Source organism: Molossus molossus, unplaced genomic scaffold (genome assembly GCF_014108415.1).
Source record: "Molossus molossus isolate mMolMol1 unplaced genomic scaffold, mMolMol1.p scaffold_m16_p_4, whole genome shotgun sequence".
In the NCBI taxonomy this organism is placed as follows: domain Eukaryota; kingdom Metazoa; phylum Chordata; class Mammalia; order Chiroptera; family Molossidae; genus Molossus; species Molossus molossus.
In genome coordinates, this window is record NW_023425377.1 from 85156439 (window position 1) to 85174965 (window position 18527).

Below are 18527 nucleotides of genomic sequence, written 5' to 3' on the forward strand. Positions count from 1 at the left end.
TTGAGCCTTCTTAGCCACTTTTTTCCTGCCATGCCTGGGTGAAAGTGTGTATAGTTTGTGAATGTTTTGTCTCCTCTTTGCTACATTATCATGGGTCAATAATAATAAATGCACTGAACAGTTGAACTAGGGGTGAGGGGCACAAGCAAAAGTTTAGGGGTCAGAAGACTAGCTCTTCATCCTAATTCCGCCATGAACCAATGCTTGTCTTGAGGAAGTCACCTCATCTCACTGGGAACAGTGGGGGAAGAGATGAAGGCCCAGGTGCTTTCCAAGTGATCTTTGAGCTTCAGTAGCCTGTGATATCATCACCTCCTCTGAGAGGACCACCTTCTAGGTATCCACCAACCTCCCAAATTAACCTCTGAGCTTTTTCACCCTTCCATGCCTTGTCATCCCAACCCAGCCCTAGAGAACCAATGCTTCTTTAACCTTCTATTCCTTCTTGAGTGTCTTAAGAGACCATAACTAATAAAACGTGTGTTATTATATGAGATCAATTCATTCCACAATGGCCTTCTGAAACCTACTAAGTCCTGGGCATTTACAAGAAAGAAGACTTCTCAGGACAGAGTTCTTTAATGTCCTACTCTCTAGGCAACTATGAAACAGAGCAAAGGAAAACCCTTGGATTTAAACAAATCTACTGGCATTTCATCTCCTTCGCTCTTCTCTCCCCATCCCCTCCCTCTACAGAGCTGCTGGTCAAGGAAGCGGGGATGGGGGGGGGGTGAGGGTGATGGGGTGCGTGAAGAGATGATGGAGGAGGTAGGAGTTCTTTGTTCTGTTCTTACAACTTTTCAGTAAGTTTGGAGATACTTAAAAATACATATTAGTTACTCTAAGAACATGAATAGTGGGGACTCAAGATCAGCTGAGGTCAGTCAGCAGAATGCTTAGAGGCAGCAGGCATAAGAATAGCCCCCATTGACCTGTGGACAAAACCCTCCCCACTGAAGGGGCTGACACAGGCTGAGAGACTAGCCTGGGGAATGGGGGCTTCAGCTTACATCCAGCTCTGCCACTAATTCCATAATTTATTCAGCAGCTCTCTGTGGATGACCTGCCTTCTGCCAGGTGCAGCATGGAGTGCTGTGTGAGTGTGGATGAGTTGCTTTACCTCTCTGGGCCTCTTTCTTCATCTGTAAAATTAGTTATTTGGACTTAGTGATGTTTATGGGTTTTTCCAATGTTCACCCTTTCTGAGTCTGTAACAAAGACCCCAGGGCACCTCATGTCTGGGCATTGGAGAGGGTGCTTGGGGCATATGGGGAGGTGAAAGCTTGCTTTGCCCAGCATGAAGATGGCAAAGAGAGGAGAAACAGGTTCGGAGTCAGCCATTCCCCCTCAAAGCTCAAGTGCTACCCTTAAGCAGCTGCAAAGAATTGAACTTGGACTCATGAATGACCCTGTCTAAGCCTGGTCACCACTCCTGCATAAAGTAGAGACATCAACACCTGCCCTGCAGGTTGTGGTGGGGATTACCTGCACCTTCCTGCAGTCAGTGCCTTCCTTCTTCCCCTTCCTCCTCGAATGGCATCTCAGGGTCCCGCCAGCCCTAGGAGCCTGCTTCATAATGACCTCCTTGGATGAAAGGCGCTGGGGCAACAGGAAGGACTGTTGTTTTAACTGCTCTGCGTTTCCTCCCTTTGTCTCTGGCATTATAAACAAGCCTATTCCCCAAAGCCACATCTGATAATCCAGCTGCAGGAGGTCAGCGGTCAAGCAATCAGAAATGCTCTTAGCTGGGATTAGGTAATTCAGAGCTGGGCCTGATGCTGCAGCAGGTCGGAACCAACCCATCCTCACTGTCACTGAGGCTGGCTGGGCACAGACAGCCCGCGGGAAGCTGCCAGATGTCTACAAGAGCGAGAGTGAACAGGGCGAGGGTCAGCCTGTCAGCCTGAGACAGCCTCCAAGCTGGACCTGAGTCCATGACAAAGGCCCTGTTTAGGGAAACTCTTCGCAGTCAGTATAAAAGCTCTTTCACCCACTCTCATCTGATCCCGCAGCAACCTTATAAGGAAGACAGACGGTAGAGTATTTTAGTGCACAGGATCATGAGGCCAAGAGGGGAGAAAGGTCTGCTTAGGGCCCATGGAGCAGGTAAGCAGAGAGTCAAACCCTCTGGGTCAGGTTTCTGGACCCAGACTCAATGCCTGCACATCAGCTTCACAATCCCCAGCCCTCCAGCTTGTCACTGAGAATCTACTGAGTGACAGGGTCCTCTGGCCCTTGAGCAGAGAGCTATCGATTTAATCTTCTGAAATCACGCCAATTAGATGATACATTTAATGAGCATTTACCGTGTGTGATGTTATGTAGGAACCAGAAGACTCTTCTAGGTCTTTTTGGAAATAAATAGAGAAATGAACATGTCAATAAAAAATGTAGTCAAAAGAACATCGCCTGTCATTAGGCAACCCTCTTGATACATACTAGATGCTCTAGTTAATTACAACTCAGCTGAGTTTTCCTGCAAGGAAAGAGTTAACGTAGCGGGTACTTGTGGGAACTTATCTTCCACGTAGGCTCTTATTTCCCTAAATTGGTTGAGACGGGAGGGGAAAGAGAGGGGAAATAGGAAGAGAGAGAGGAAAAATGGATTAGTTTCAAGATCAAAAGATGCTCAGAGATCCAAGAGGAAACACAGGCTCTGGGGGTGGGGGGATTTTCAGGACTCTGTATCCTCCTGATAAGGAACTAGTTCTTGGGATGGCCCCACCCTCCTGTCTGCAGCCCCAGGGCCGGGTGCCCTCCGCAGAGTGGCAATGGCACCCACTCCTGGAGCCGATGGCCTGATAGGAGCAGAGCAGCTGGAGAGGTACAGACCCAGACCCAGGGAACCTGCCCTCAATCCACGACAGGAAAGAACAATTGGAAAACACTTGCTTTATAATATTTTGTTAGTTTCTGGTATGGATTATGTGAGTTAAATATGTGAACACAAAAGTATCGGCTAAGCTTGCCTATGCAAATTAAACACACAAGCAAACACATTTCCATTCCACAGGCACTTGGGAAGGATGAAGTAGGAACTTCCCATGGATGCTGGGGACTTAAACAGGAATTTGAATGTATCACATGGTGAAAAGGTTAAAGACAGAATTGTAATAATTCCTTCCTTTGATTTTTTTTTTTCTTACAAAATTAGATTAAAAATTTTACTCCGATTTTTTGATAGTTGGAATTACTGGGACCAGAGCTGAGAAGAAATAAGGGAGCTCACCAGAGAGAAGAACACCATTAGCTCCTCAACGAAGGAGCTACAGCTGGACAGCTGGGGCCAGCTGTTCCCACCTCTGCTCCCTGACAGAGAGAGCACACACGGTGTCTGCTGAGGCCCTTTGCTCAGCCTCAGTTCTGGTCCTTGTAACCCCTTCATCGGTGGGAAAGATAATACAAGAAGGAGGAAGGGAGAGAGAGAAAGAGAACATGGGCATGTGTAACCTAGAATGCAGTTGTGTTAACCTGTCCCATCTCTTTCCCTTTGCTTCCCACTGATACTTTCAATTTATTTAATAAACCATGCTATTTGAGCATCTTATCATGAGCAATTCTGTTTCATGACTCCAAGGAAGGCTTGGATAAACTATACTTAGACTACCAGTGTATCAGGGTATCCTCATACAACAAATTCAAAAGATGAATAGCATTTAACTTGGCAAAGACAGAACGAAAACATCGCAAGTAGAACGAACAGCATGAGCAAAGGCCCTGTGACTTTTTTTTTCTTTTAGGGGATGATGTTAGCAGAATGTTACATGGAATATATTTAGTGCAGGGTGCTCAGTGGTCCAGGATTTTTGCTAACTTGTCTTTTGGTTGTACTTTATTCTAATTAAAAACAAAATAAAAAATATAGCTACCATGGGTCATAGGAAAGACAGCATGGAAACTGGAAGATTTGAGAGTGACGTTGATGGGAACCTCAGACTGGCCCAAGAAGGAAAGCTGTGTAATAGAAATACTTAACTCTGTTCTTTCTGTCCCAGCAATGATACTATTCTGACAATAAGGCCTCTGCTGGTTGGAGACTGAGCCATTTTACGTAAGTCAACTTCCCACGTAGCAAAAGATTTAGTTCATCAAATACTAAGACTTTTTTCTAAGCTGTAATTATTCTAAAAATGTTTTGAAGAATTTGTAAGTAGGAAAGAGATTGTTATACTATTAACCTATAAAATATAACACTTTTTATTCAACACGGAGACAGTGCAATGCCATGGCTCACCAAACCCTGTGTTATAGTTCTTCCTAGTATATGACCACATTTTCTGTCCCCTGCAGTTAGGGGGCCATGTGACTAATTCTTGCCAATGAAATGTGAACTGACATGAAAAGTGTTATTATTATGCTGAGTCAGTGAATATGGAAACCTCAAGTTGGGACAGCAGAGCCATTCAAACAGCTTATAGGACAATAACCCCAGGGGGACGCCTGGATTCACAGTGATCCCATGTAAACGAGAAATAAATTTCTGTTGAGTTAAACTACTGAGATTTCTCACTGCAGTATCACCTAGCCTATCCACACTAATGATAAAGATGAGAACAACAAAATAAAAATACACATTTAAAAAAATATGCATGCATTGCCCTGGCCGGTTTGGCTCAGCGGTTAGAGCATTGGCCTGCGGTCTGGAGAGACCTGGGTTCGGTTCCCGCTAAGGGCACGTACTTCGGTTGCAGTTTGTCCCTGGCCCTGGTCGGTCGTGTGGGTGGCAGCCACTCGATGTGTCCCTTTCACGTCGATGTTTCTCTCTCTCTCTCTCTCCCTCCCACTCTATCTGTACAAAAATTGCAAAAATGTCCTCGGGTGAGGATAAAAAAATAATAATAATAAAAAATAAAAAAATATGCATGGAGAAAACATGCCCAAATGTCTATAATTCTGTTCTTAGATGATACCTATAGGTGATTAAGAAAAGAAAATTGTTTGGGTATATTTTCAATATTCTATAATATATTACTTTAAGTGATAAAAATAATTTTCTTTTAAGAGCCCCCAAAGTTATTGTTGGAGACAGAGACACCTAGATAAATGAAACAGAATAGAAAACCCCAAAATAGACCCACGGAAATAAGTTCAGCTGATTTAGACAAACATACAAAATGAGAAAGAATATCTTTCTCAACAAATGGTGCTGGAGCAGCCAGACATCCATAGTAAAAAAAAAAAAAAAATGTTTCCTCAACCTCATATCTTATACAAAAATTAACTCAAAATGAATCACAGACTTAAATGTAAAACATAAAACTTTTAGGGGGAAAAAAAACCCCAGAAGAAAATCATCAGGATTCAAAGCTAGATAAAAGTTCTTGGACTGAAACACATAATTCAGAAAAAGAAAAATTGATTAAATTGGACCTCATCAAAATCTAAAACTTTTGTTTTGCAAAAGGCCCTGTTAAGAGGATGATAGGACAAGCAATAGAGTGGGAGAAAAAAATTACAAACCACATATCTAACAAAGAATTAGTGTCTAGAATATAAAATGAAATCTCAAGACCCAACAGGGAATAAATAATCCAATTAGAAAATAAGGAAAAGACATGAGCAGACACTTTATCACAGAGGAGGTATGGTGGGCAAATAAGCAGGTGAAAAACTGTTCAGCGTCATTAAATCACAATGCGATTTCTTTACCTACCTATCAGGATGACTAAAAAATAAAATAAAATAGTGACCCCCATTAAAAGCTGTCAGATTATGAAAAGCTGGGTCACTCACACATTGCTGGTAGGAATATAAAATGGCACAGCTACTTTGACAAACAGTTTGGAAGTTTTTTATAAACTAAACATGTAACTACCATACGACCCAGAAACTGCTCTCTTGGACATTTATCCCAGAGAAATGAAAACCTAGGTTTACACAAAAACCTGTACACATGTTTCTTTGTAATAGCCAAAGACTAGAAATAACCCAGATGTCATTCAATGACTGAATGCTTAAATAAATGGTGGTACATCCATACGATGGAATATTACTCAGCAATAAAAAGGAACAAACTATTCATGCACACAACAAATTATGATGTAAAATATTGTTTACTCTGTGACCCCATTCATATAACGTTCTTGAAATGACAGAATCATGGAAATGGAGAACAGATAAGTGGTTACAGGAGTTAAGGGGAGAAGTGGGTGTGGCTATAAAAGGAAAAAATGAGGGATCCTTGTGGTGATGAATACGTTCTGTATTGTGACTTATCAATGTCAATATTTTGGTTGTGATATTGCACTTTAGTTTTATGAGATGTTACAATTGGGGGAAATTGAATAGAGTACAGGAGTTCTCTCTGTGTTATTTTTACACCTGCATATAAATCTACAATTATCTCAAAATAAAAAGGTTAATTTTTATTTATTTATTTATCCTCACCTAAGAACATTTTTGCATTTATCTTTAGATAGAGCAGGAGGGAGAGAGGGGGGAAGAGAGAGAGAGAAACATCGATGTGAGAGAGACACATTGACTGGTTGCCAGCCACACGACCCCAACCAGGGTCGGGGACAGACTGCAATTGAGGTATGTGCTCTTAGTGGGAACCGAACCCGGTACTTTCTGGTTTGTGGGCTGATGCTCTAACTGCTGAACCAAACTGGCCAGGGCGGGTTAATTTTCTTTTATAAAAGAGGTCTAAAAAAAGTCCCAAGAGTGACAGACAAAAATTATTACTTTGTGTGGCAGGAATTATTAATATCCATGTCCCATTTTTTTTCTCCTACTCATAGAAATCTTATTTATTGAGGCTGTAATATATCCAGTTACTAAAACTACATTTCCTAAATTCCTTTTCACATGGGGATGATCAACACGTTTTAAGCAGAAGTCATTTGGAGGGGCTTATAGGAAATCTCTTTCAAGATTGCTAACACATTTCCCCCTTGCTCTTTTCTCCTTCTAGATGCCTGGATTATGTACATAATGGCTGGAGCTCCAGACACCATTCTGCCACCACAGTGGATTCAGTACTAATGATAATGGCTCAAAGGAGCTGAGATGCCAATGACCATGGGGACACTATCCCAGCCCTGGACTACCTCTGAGTTCCTCATTTAAGCCACTAAAGTTTAATTTTCCATTAGCTGTAGTTAAACCTGATCCTAATTGGTATACCATATAATCCATCACCAGATTTCTCGTCTCATCAATTTGTGCCCAAACCGGATGCCCCCACACACACACCCCGCTCCCACCAAAGGGAACAGACAGGTGATTTGTTGGCCTGGGGTTTAGTTGTGCTTAGGGGCAATGATTAAGTCTGCTGAATTGGAAGAGCAGACAGGGCTTGGATTTATTTGTTAGAAAGCTCTCGAGAAATGTAATAAGAACAAAAATAATTGGGAAGTTGAAAGGGAGGGAAAAGAGGAGAGAATAAGGAATAGTGTTGGTGATGATCCAGAGAGAAACATTTTGAGAAATTCTAGAAAAACTGGAGGAGAAAAGATAGATGAAGAAGATCTTTTGGTTGTTTTGCTATGAAATTACTTCTTTTAGGGAGGTTTTAGTAAAGATCTGTTTTTTGGAAATTTCTTTTTTAAATGTCAGAGAGTGAGCCCTGGCTGGGTAGCTCAGCTGGTTAGAGCATCATTCTGAAATGCCAAGATTGCGGGTTTGATCTCTGGTCGGGGCACATATGAGAATCAATCAATGAATGTGTAGATAGGTAGAACAACGATCCATGTTTCTCTCTCTCTCTAAAATCAATCAATAAAAATTTTTTAAAATGTCTGAATGGTATTTCTTTGATTCTGACAGCTAATGCTGAGAAGTACCACCAGGCAGCCCAGGTGCATTTGGGTTGCTCAAGAGTTATCTGCACCCAGGGTCTCCTGAACTAGATGCTCAGTAACTTAAGTGGAAGCTAGGAAGAAGGAGTGTTTTTCGGCTGCATAAGAAGAGAACATCTGCAGCAAAACTATGGTCAACTTCTAAAAAGTACCAAAAAAAAAAAAAAGTTTTTAAGAGGAAAATTTCTTTCTTTCTTTCCTTCTTTCTTTTCTTTCTTTCTTTCTTTCTTTCTTTCTTTCTTTCTTTCTTTCTTTCTTTCTTTCTTTCTTTCTTTCTTTCTCCTTCCTTCCTTCCTTCCTTCCTTCCTTCCTTCCTTCCTTCCTTCCTTCCTTCCTTCCTTCCTTCCCTCCCTCCCTCCCTCCCTCCCTTCCTCCTCCTCTCTCTTTCTTTCTTTCTTTCTTTCTTTCTTTCTTTCTTTCTTCCTTCCTTCCTTCCTTCCTTCCTTCCTTCCTTCCTTCCTTCCTTCCTCCCTCCCTCCTCCCTCCCTCCCTTCCTCCTCCTCCCTCTTCCTTCCTTCCTTCCTTCCTTCCTTCCTTCCTTCCTTCCTTCCTTCCTTCCTTCTCCTCCTCCTCCTCCTCCTCTTCTTTCTTTTTCTTTCTTTCTTTCTTTCTTTCTTTCTTTCTTTCTTTCTTTCTTTCTTTCGCTTGCTTTTTTAAAATGCAGGGCTTCAATCAAGGCACAATGAAGCTGAGAGCTGCCCAGGTGTAGTCAAACTTTGATTTTTCTCCCCTTTTACTAGTTACATAATTTGGGTAAATTAACTAGGCTCCCAAACCTCAGTTTGCTCATCTGAAAAAATAAAAATAATAACAACCTCAAGTTTGACACGGGAGCACGTGTTTGAAAATGCACACAGTAGGTGCTCGTGTTAGCTCTTTCCTGTCTGAAGGGTCCAAACCTGACTTTTCTCAGAGGATGGCCAATCCGCTGGCAGCTAGCTGCATGACTTGGGGTTCAGTGATGAGAAACACATTCTTAGCTTCTCAGAAAGGAGGGGGAGACATTTATATTAATGCCTTGGGAAAACATCAACACTGTCTTCCCATCTGTCTCTTCTTCCAGGTGACAAAGTCTGGAAAACGCTGGAATGCCGTCTTCCCTGCCTGGGAGAGGAAAGCCAGTTCAGGCACCAGGGAAGAGGAGATCCTGGTTCCACCGACAACCTGATATGGGCCCTGGAAAAACACTCCTTCCTCCCCTGGGAGCTCGCCAGCTACCTCTCACCTGGGCAGGTGGGTGTGTGTGGCAGAGCATCCAGTTCCAGAAACGTGTTGATAGATCCATGGAAATTCAGAGGATGGGAGCTACTGGAATGTTACAAGAAACTGATTTACAAGACCAGAGCAATAAAACTGGGTACAGTCTGTGTCATTCTGGCAAACATGACCAGGGATGGGCAGAAAGAGAATGGATGGTGGTCAGGGAGGGTAGCAGAACCTTCCAGCGTCTGTCAACAAGGAGGTGCGTTGCCAGGTTTGGGATGTGAGGAGGCCCTGTCGGGTGCTGAGAGCACGCAGCCCAGTTCTGCCCTCGGGGAAAGCTGCTCCCCGGCCCTTCTCCACGAGGTCCCCGGCAGCGCTCCGTGGAGAGGGCTCGGGACTGGGCCGGGGACCGCATGCCGTCTCACTGGTGCAGTGAGGACTCAGGGACTTCACACCCCTTCTCTGGACTCTGATTTCTTCTCCAAAAAATGAAGAAGCCAGACAAGGGGGTGGCCCCTACCGAGCTGCCCACCTTGGCTCTTCTGAATTGCAGAGGGGGGCAGCCTAGGCACTGCCTCCCACCCAGCCGCACCCCTGCCTGTTGAAGGTTGTGCCACATGGGCCTGATTCATCCCTGTTCTCATTTCTATGGAGACCTGTGAAGACGGAGAGTCGACTGGGTCGAGGGGAGGCTACAGCACCCTGAACAGAGACACAGAAGCAGCCCTTTTCCTTTCTAGCCTGTGGCTGGTCCATTCACCAATCTGGACCTCAGCCTGTTCATCATTTTTCATCAATAGTATAAAAACAAAATCCCTGCCTATTTCACTAGGTTGCCCTAAGGATGCCAAGTAGCCGGTGACTAGGGGGAGCTCTGTTGATGCCATAGGAGCAATTCTGAAACACGGCTGCCTGTTAGGACCCACCCAGGACCCTGCTCAGAGGTCCTGACTGAGTTGGTACTCTGCGTAAATATAGGGGCTGTTATTGCCATAAAGATGAAAAATACAGCCAAGTAGTCATCTAGTTCATATAGCACTAACCACTCCTTTTACTGACATTTGTACTGATGACCATTTATTTTAACGTTGTTTGGCATATCATCGAGTGACCCCATACAGTGCTTGGTTGGACTTTTATAATGCTTCAGATTCTTGTGAGAATGAGAACATGAATAAATAGAATGAGATAAATAAATAAGAATGAAATCTTCAATCCGGTAAAGATCTCCTCCAACCCATCGCTTCTCAAACATCCGTCTTCAACACCAAATATAGGCAAGCCATAAGATTTTGGTTGAAGTCACACATTTTCCAAACATCACTAGACTGAATCCAGACTTCTGCAGGTGGGGAGTGGGGAGGAGCTATGGCTCCAGGCGATTCCGAAGCCAGGCCAGGTTGGGGAATCATAGCTAACTCATCCTGGGATGGGCACATCCTGCCAAAAAGGAAAGCCTCTGGGAAGGGAAGAGGTCGTGTGATCTTGAGACTTTGTTTTCGGCCTCCAGGGCCTCCATGTTCCCAACTATGAAATGGGACACCTGTAAATGATGGGCTGTGGGGACACTCAGAGACATAGGCTGAAGGATGTTTCTCATAGTACAAGGAAGTACAGTCCCCACGGCACAACCAGGCTGGGCGGAGGACACATTTGTACAGTGGCCACCCGTGAACTCAGATGGCCACCCGTGAACTCCCACTGTGGATGTGGGGGGCACCCGTTGGCTGTCTCCTCCCCCCTGCCTGCCCTCTGTCTTACTCAGGAAGCCCTGATTCCTTTAACACCCGCAGGCTGCCCCGCCCCATCTTCATTCCCTCACCCAGCAGACAGACGGAGCCCAGGCTGGGTGCTGAGAACATGGCCGAAGCCACCCCTGCACCTCAGAGCTTCGCGACTGATCTGTAAGACAGGTGAGGCCCAAGCTGTGTCAGGAAAGGCAGAAGGTGCCATGGAAACAGCACGGCCGGCATCAGACCCAACCATGTTGCTGAGAGCCTTAGGTGATGGGGAGCTCAGAACATCAGCATTGTCTACGAAGCACCTTCCCTGCCAGCTTGATCCCCATGCACCCCCGCAGACCCCACCATCAGCATCTCCATTTATGTGGAGGAAAGGGAGGCTCCGAGATGTGAGTTGCCTGGAGGCGAGCAGCAGCTGAGGCGTGAAGCTGGGTTCTAACCCAGAAGTGTGGACGCTGGTGCTGGTTTCTGAATGGTTAGGTGCCTGGTATGGTTTTTTAAGACCTTGTCTTTCCTTTCTGAGCCATTAAAGGATTTTGTATACCTTACAGGGAACATGGACCCAGAGAAGAATTGACGCAGGTCTTAGAATCTCCCAGGAAATTCTGGGTCCTCGGCGTGTGGATAAGAAAGGGAAGGATATGGACTCCCCGTTCCCCCCTGGACTCCTGATGCCCTAGGAAAGGGTGTGGATGGAGGGGGGCCAGAGCCAGCCCCTATAATGTCCAGGGCCCAAGGCAGCGCCTCTGTTACCCACATGTAAGGGTGGCGGGTGTGGACAGAGCCCTGGATCGGACAGGAAGGTTGGAGCTCTCAACCAGCTCAGTTGCTAGTAGCTATGTGGCCAGCAAGTGGCTGAACTGTTCTGTCCTTCCGTACAGAGCAAGGAGTTGCTGCTTTCCTCCGAGAGGGCTGCTGAGATCGCAGTGAAGGTCGGAGGACGGGTGCGGAGGCCTCTCACGTCTGTGCTCTGAGGCACTTTGCACCCGTTGTTCTCACACGACAGCCTCAGCTCTCACCCCTTCCCCCTAGGAAGACAGCCTTGCCCAAGGCCACCTCCTTACATGGCAGCGCACACCCCATGGCAGATCCAGGAGCGGCTATCACGGCCTGTCACCTCGCCCCAAGTTGGAACAGCCGTCAAGAGCTGTCCCGTCTTCAGAGCTCCCTGTGAAACTGGCTGAGCCTCCACTGAGATGACATGGTGGCCTGGCTTCTCCTTTTGCTGTCCCTGCTTCTGTCCCTTCCCTCCACTGTGACATCTTTCCTCACACACCGAGATCTTTCCGTACACACCTACTGCACACACTGCGAGATCTTTCCGTACACACCTACTGCACACACTGCGAGATCTTTCCTCACACACCGACTGCACACACTGCGAGGTCTTTCCTCACACACCTACTGCACACACTGCGAGGTCTTTCCTCACACACCGACTGCACACACTGCGAGGTCTTTCCTCACACACCTACTGCACACACTGCGAGATCTTTCCTCACACACCGACTGCACACACTGCAAGGTCTTTCCGTACACACCTACTGCACACACTGCGAGGTCTTTCCGTACACACCTACTGCACACACTGCGAGGTCTTTCCGCACACACCGACTGCACACACTGCGAGGTCTTTCCGCACACACCTACTGCACACACTGCGAGGTCTTTCCGTACACACCTACTGCACACACTGCGAGGTCTTTCCGCACACACCTACTGCACACACTGCGAGGTCTTTCCTCACACACCGACTGCACACACTGCGAGATCTTTCCTCACACACCTACTGCACACACTGCGAGGTCTTTCCTCACACACCTACTGCACACACTGCGAGATCTTTCCGTACACACCTACTGCACACACTGCGAGATCTTTCCGCACACACCTACTGCACACACTGTGAGGTCTTTCCGCACACACCGACTGCACACACTGTGACATCTTTCCTCACACACCTACTGCACACACTGTGACATCTTTCCTCACACACCTACAGCACACACTGCGAGATCTTTCCTCACACACCTACTGCACACACTGCGAGATCTTTCCTCACACACCTACTGCACACACTGTGAGGTCTTTCCGTACACACCGACTGCACACACTGCGAGGTCTTTCCGTACACACCGACTGCACACACTGCGAGGTCTTTCCTCACACACCGACTGCACACACTGCGAGGTCTTTTCGTACACACCTACTGCACACACCGCGAGGTCTTTCTGTACACACCTACTGCACACACTGCGAGGTCTTTCCTCACACACCGACTGCACACACTGCGAGATCTTTCCGTACACACCGACTGCACACACCGCGAGGTCTTTCTGTACACACCGACTGCACACACTGCGAGGTCTTTCCGCACACACCGACTGCACACACTGTGACATCTTTCCTCACACACCTACTGCACACACCGCGAGGTCTTTCTGTACACACCTACTGCACACACCGCGAGGTCTTTCTGTACACACCGACTGCACACACTGCGAGGTCTTTCCGCACACACCGACTGCACACACTGTGACATCTTTCCTCACACACCTACTGCACACACCGCGAGGTCTTTCCGTACACACCTACTGCACACACCGCGAGGTCTTTTCGTACACACCTACTGCACACACCGCGAGGTCTTTCCGTACACACCTACTGCACACACTGCGAGATCTTTCCTCACACACCTACTGCACACACTGCGAGATCTTTCCGTACACACCTACTGCACACACCGCGAGGTCTTTCTGTACACACCTACTGCACACACTGCGAGGTCTTTCCGTACACACCTACTGCACACACTGCGAGGTCTTTCCTCACACACCGACTGCACACACTGCGAGGTCTTTCCTCACACACCTACTGCACACACCGCGAGGTCTTTCTGTACACACCTACTGCACACACTGCGAGGTCTTTCCGTACACACCTACTGCACACACTGCGAGGTCTTTCCTCACACACCGACTGCACACACTGCGAGGTCTTTCCTCACACACCTACTGCACACACCGCGAGGTCTTTCTGTACACACCTACTGCACACACTGCGAGGTCTTTCCTCACACACCTACTGCACACACTGCGAGGTCTTTCCTCACACACCGACTGCACACACTGCGAGGTCTTTCCGTACACACCGACTGCACACACTGTGACATCTTTCCGTACACACCTACTGCACACACCGCGAGGTCTTTCTGTACACACCTACTGCACACACTGCGAGGTCTTTCCGTACACACCTACTGCACACACTGCGAGGTCTTTCCGTACACACCTACTGCACACACTGTGAGATCTTTCCTTAGGCACACACTGTGAGATCTTTCCTTACGCACACACTGAGAGATCTTTCCTTACGCAAGATGTCACAGTGTTGTGCAATCGATGTGTAAGGAAAGCCCTTATGGATGTGATTCCTACTAGAAACAGACTCTGGAGCACAGCAGATACTGCTGGCTCACCACCACCACCACCACCACCACCACCACCTCCACTACCACCACCACCACCACCATTCCTGCACCACTTTCTCACTTGCCTGAATGGGTGACCAGGTGTTTCTTGGGCCTCTTCCTCTAAAAGCCATAGAGATAGAATATTGACTAGTCTAAGTCAACTGTATAATTTCATTTCCCTTGTCAAAGGGCATGTGATACAACACTGGCCAATATGTGGCTTCTCAGAATGTATTTGTATCCATTAAAAGAAATACAAGTTAGGGATTCACGTCTTCTTACTTTTGATTGTTGTCTTATGTGGATGTGATGCTCAGCACTGCTGCAGCCACCTTGTGACCGTGAGGAAAAAGCTAAGAGAATTCCAGAGGTTTAACTTGGTCAAGCCATTGAATTAATCACTCCTGAAACCACCCTGCCTCTGGACTTGTTGCATAAACAACAAATCCCATATCTTAGAGCTACTTCCAGCTGTTTCTTACAGCCAAGAAGCAATCTTACAGAGCAGTGGCCCAACAAGCAGCTTTGACCAAAGGGGCCAGCAGGACACAGGGTAGTATCAGTAGCGTATTAAATACTAACTTTCATTCACATCTGGAACATGACCTGCCACGTGACTGAGATTGACACTGAGATGAACCCATGGGCCATCCTGTCATGCTATGAATGAGGAAATTGGGGCTTAAGGAAGTTACAAGAACAAGAATCTGTAGTTCTTTATATTTCACAAATCGCTTTTAAGTAGGTCATCTCACTTAATTTTTATAGAAATTACTATCATTATCTCCATTTTATAGGTAAGTTAAAACTAATGGAGAATATTAAGCTATTAATAGCTATATTGTGCTTTATAGTATATAAAGTGCTTTTCACATCATAATTTGTTTAATTATTGCCTTTAACTCTAACCTGTATGTAGCAGTTTGTAAATGAAGAAGCAGGCTCCAAAAGGTCCATGCACTTGGCTCAGCTCCACTAAGCTGCGGGGCTGTTCTTCCTTTTTCAGTCGTTCTCACGGTGCAGGCCCTGGACCCACAGCCTCAGCATCACCTGGGAGCTTCTTAGAAATGCAAATTGGCAGGCTCCACCCAGACTCACTGAATCAGAAACTCTGGGGCTGATCCCAGTAGTCTGTACTTCATGAAGACTTGTAGATGATTCTGACACGCTCCTGTTTGAGAAGTTTGCTTTGCACCAAGCTGGTGCCTCAGTGGCTTGTCCATAGTTATCCTGTCAGGTTAGCCAGACGTCCCAGTCCAGGGCCAAGTGCTCTTTCTAGTACAGAAATCAGAGGCTAAACAAACAGGAAAAAATATGGACCACTGACCACAAAGATAAAAGCCAAGAAACAACATTATAGTTGTTGGACGAAGACTAAAATAGTGAAGCACATGCTATACTACAAATAAAAGATTGTCCTTGAAGAAAATTATTTTGGGACCAATAAGCAGAGATGATACTATTGGGTACAACACACAGTCGCCTAACAGAAATTAGAACCTGAGTTAGTGGACAGCCAACATCACTTATCCACCCAGAAGAGCGGAAGACTCTTCTGAAACTGATGTGTGATTTTGGTTAAGAAGAGAGATTACACATATGGATAGCCTACTATGCACCAGATACTTTCCAAATGGGACGTCATCAAAGCTCAAGCAGTCCTTCTGCGTAGGTGTAACCCTACCATGTTATTGGTAAGGAACCTGGGGCTCAGAAAGCTTGAATAACTCGCCCAAGGTCTACCCAGCTAATGAGTGGTGAAACCACTATTCAAACAAAGAAATCGCTTTCTCCAATTTCTGAATTCTTTTGGCTACTTCGCTTTATTCTTGATCAAGCTGCACCTGAGAGAAACCTGTCAAAGCAGCCCACATCTAACACCAATAGCTCCTCTGCAGCCTTGAGATTGGCTAGTTCCCCACTTAGGACCCTCTTTGCTCTGTACCCTCACTCTCCACCTCATGCACCTGCTTCTCCCCCTGAGGGCTAGGTCCTCATCACACTCATGGTTGTAACCCATGAAGAGCCTAGCGTAGGGCTTCGAACAGAGCAGGTGCCCTTAGATGTTTACTTAAGACAACTCAGACACTGCTGTTGGGGGAAGGCCCTGATTTGGGGGGATGATGGCATTCAAAGGAACCATGTTCTCCCAGCATGACCCCAGTGGCTCAGGCAACTGCTGGACAAATGAACCCTTGGTCTGAGCCAGAGTGAAAACTCTTTTTGTTCCTGTGTGGTGGGTTGTATCAGCCCGGCACCTCCTGCAAGCCACAGGGTGGTTGCTCAAGAGATATTGTTGACAGATTGATTTACTGACTAATTTACGCGGCATACTTATCCAATGACATAGGTACCTTGGAGGGAGTTCAGAGAAAAAAACCCAAGGTGATTAAGGGATTGGAAAATGTGCTTTACAGGGAAAGGTTATAGGGACTGGGGTTATTTAACTTGGAACAGAGAAAGCTGCATAGGCTGTCGCCCTGGAAGAAGCTATGGTCAGTGTAGTCCGACCTGCGTGTAGCCTACCTGGGGAACCAAGACCAGAGAGCGGAACCAGAGCAAGGCTACACTTTGTGTCCAGTGTTCTCTGTGCAACACCAGGTCTCCCCAACCGGCACACACACACACACACACATAAGCACCCACGCACATACATGCACTTGCAGGTGTGCACACTCACACACACATACGCAAATATACATGTCAGCACCAAGGTGCTGAGAATGGCAACCAGCTCTTCTCTCTCCCAAGGTTAGATTAGAAGGCCCGCCTGAGGTCACCACAGCTGATAAGAGGATTTCTGGGTGGTGTTTGTATATCTGAGAGAGTACACAGAGAAGGATGCGGGTTTTACTTCTCTAGAGGTTACCCCAAGCAGGGGACATCCTCACTGTCTGAGGTGCACTCTGGGCTGTAGGAGGGGACCAAAGGCCATCCCAGAGCCACCTGCATGGTTACACCTCCGGGAGGCAGTAGCTTTGCCCCCTTCCCCATCACTGTGGCGTGGACGTCCTGCTCCGTGGAGGGGCCTCAGCATGAGGTGAGCCCACAGGGGGGTACGGAAGGCACAGAACTGCGTGAGGCGCAGGGACAGTTAGTGGCGATCACACCGGGTGTGGCTGAGGGCCTGCCCTCCCTGGCTGCGTGCCCTCTGCGGATCACCTACCCCCAGCCTTGGCCTCCTGGTCAGTCAACCCTGAACAGGGGGTGGTGCTTGCTGGCCCAGAAATGACCATAAACAGAGCAGCAAGGAGGACGGTTTGAAGCAGACCCATTTGATTTTTGTGGACCTTCCATAACTTTATCTCTGGTTGCCTCACTTTCTTCCTTTGGAGAAACGATCCCAGTGATGCCAACCGTCAGGCCAGTAGAGAAAATTCAATGAGGTCATTCTTAGGGACCCCCAACCCCATTCTATGCTCTATAGTCACCTCGCTCTTGACAGCTCTCTCTTGAAGTCTGATCCTCTCAGAACAAATGTCCCCATCCCCCCGCCCCGCACAGGGCTGGTCTCACCCCGCAGGAGGTGAGCACCCACAGCCACCCTTGCCACACTGAGAGCCGGAGAAGGGTCTCTGGGAGGGGTTCCTCCCTCTCTGGCTCCAGTGACTGCATTGTTCACCCTCCAGGTCCAGGTGGGAGAACCAGCCAGGCTATACTGCTACCACCCCATAAAGCAACGAGCAGCAGCCTGAATCTCAGGCACCGTGTTCCAACATGACCTAACACCAAACAGCCCGGCAGGCTGAGCAAGAGCCCCGATCTTGCATCACCATGAGCACCTTGCTGAAGATGGCCCTCCCAGAGTCTCAGCCCGAAACACCTCCTCACTGGCTGTGACTTCCCAGCGCCAAGATACTCTGCCTTCAGGTGGGTGACCCACAGGACGCAGACTCACCGTCCCCCGGGGAGAACAAGGTCATGCCCAGCCCCCGGAGCCCCGAGCCTCGGGGGGACGTCCGGCCACTCCGAGTGTTGCCTCTCGCCCTGCAGCTGATTCCACTTCCAGGAGCTGCGGAGCTGCTGGTTCTTCTCTGGATGGTCCTCGGCCCAGGAGCCCAGGAGCCCAGCCCGCCCTGCCTCCTCAGCCCAAGCAGACAGCCCATCGGCACCGAGGCCAACCACGCCACAGCAATCCCAGAACAAGGCTGGATTATTAGAAACCCAAAGAAGATTAGTGGGGGACACCATCTGCAGAGAGAATCATTAGCTTAGTGGGTTACACAGACTGTTCCTGGCTGTCTGCCCAAGGGTACACTCTTCAGGACTGTTAAACACAGTCTCAGCCCTGGCCGGTTTGGCTCAGCGGTT

General features: G+C 47.3%; 1 protein-coding gene across 3 annotated transcripts in view; it reads right to left on the reverse strand.

Annotated features, from left to right (window-relative positions):
• The window catches only part of RP1L1 (RP1 like 1), a 43876-nt gene extending 25596 nt beyond the window's left edge, over window positions 1-18280 (reverse strand). For 2 of the 3 annotated variants that reach the window (XM_036241325.1, XM_036241322.1), the window contains exon 1: window positions 18115-18280. The gene's annotated coding sequence lies outside the window, so the exon portion shown is untranslated. Of the gene's footprint in view, window positions 1-1485; window positions 1548-18114 lie in introns of those variants that run through there. The other variant, XM_036241324.1, reaches the window with a different exon arrangement.
• Window positions 18281-18527: the final 247 nt, after the last annotated feature.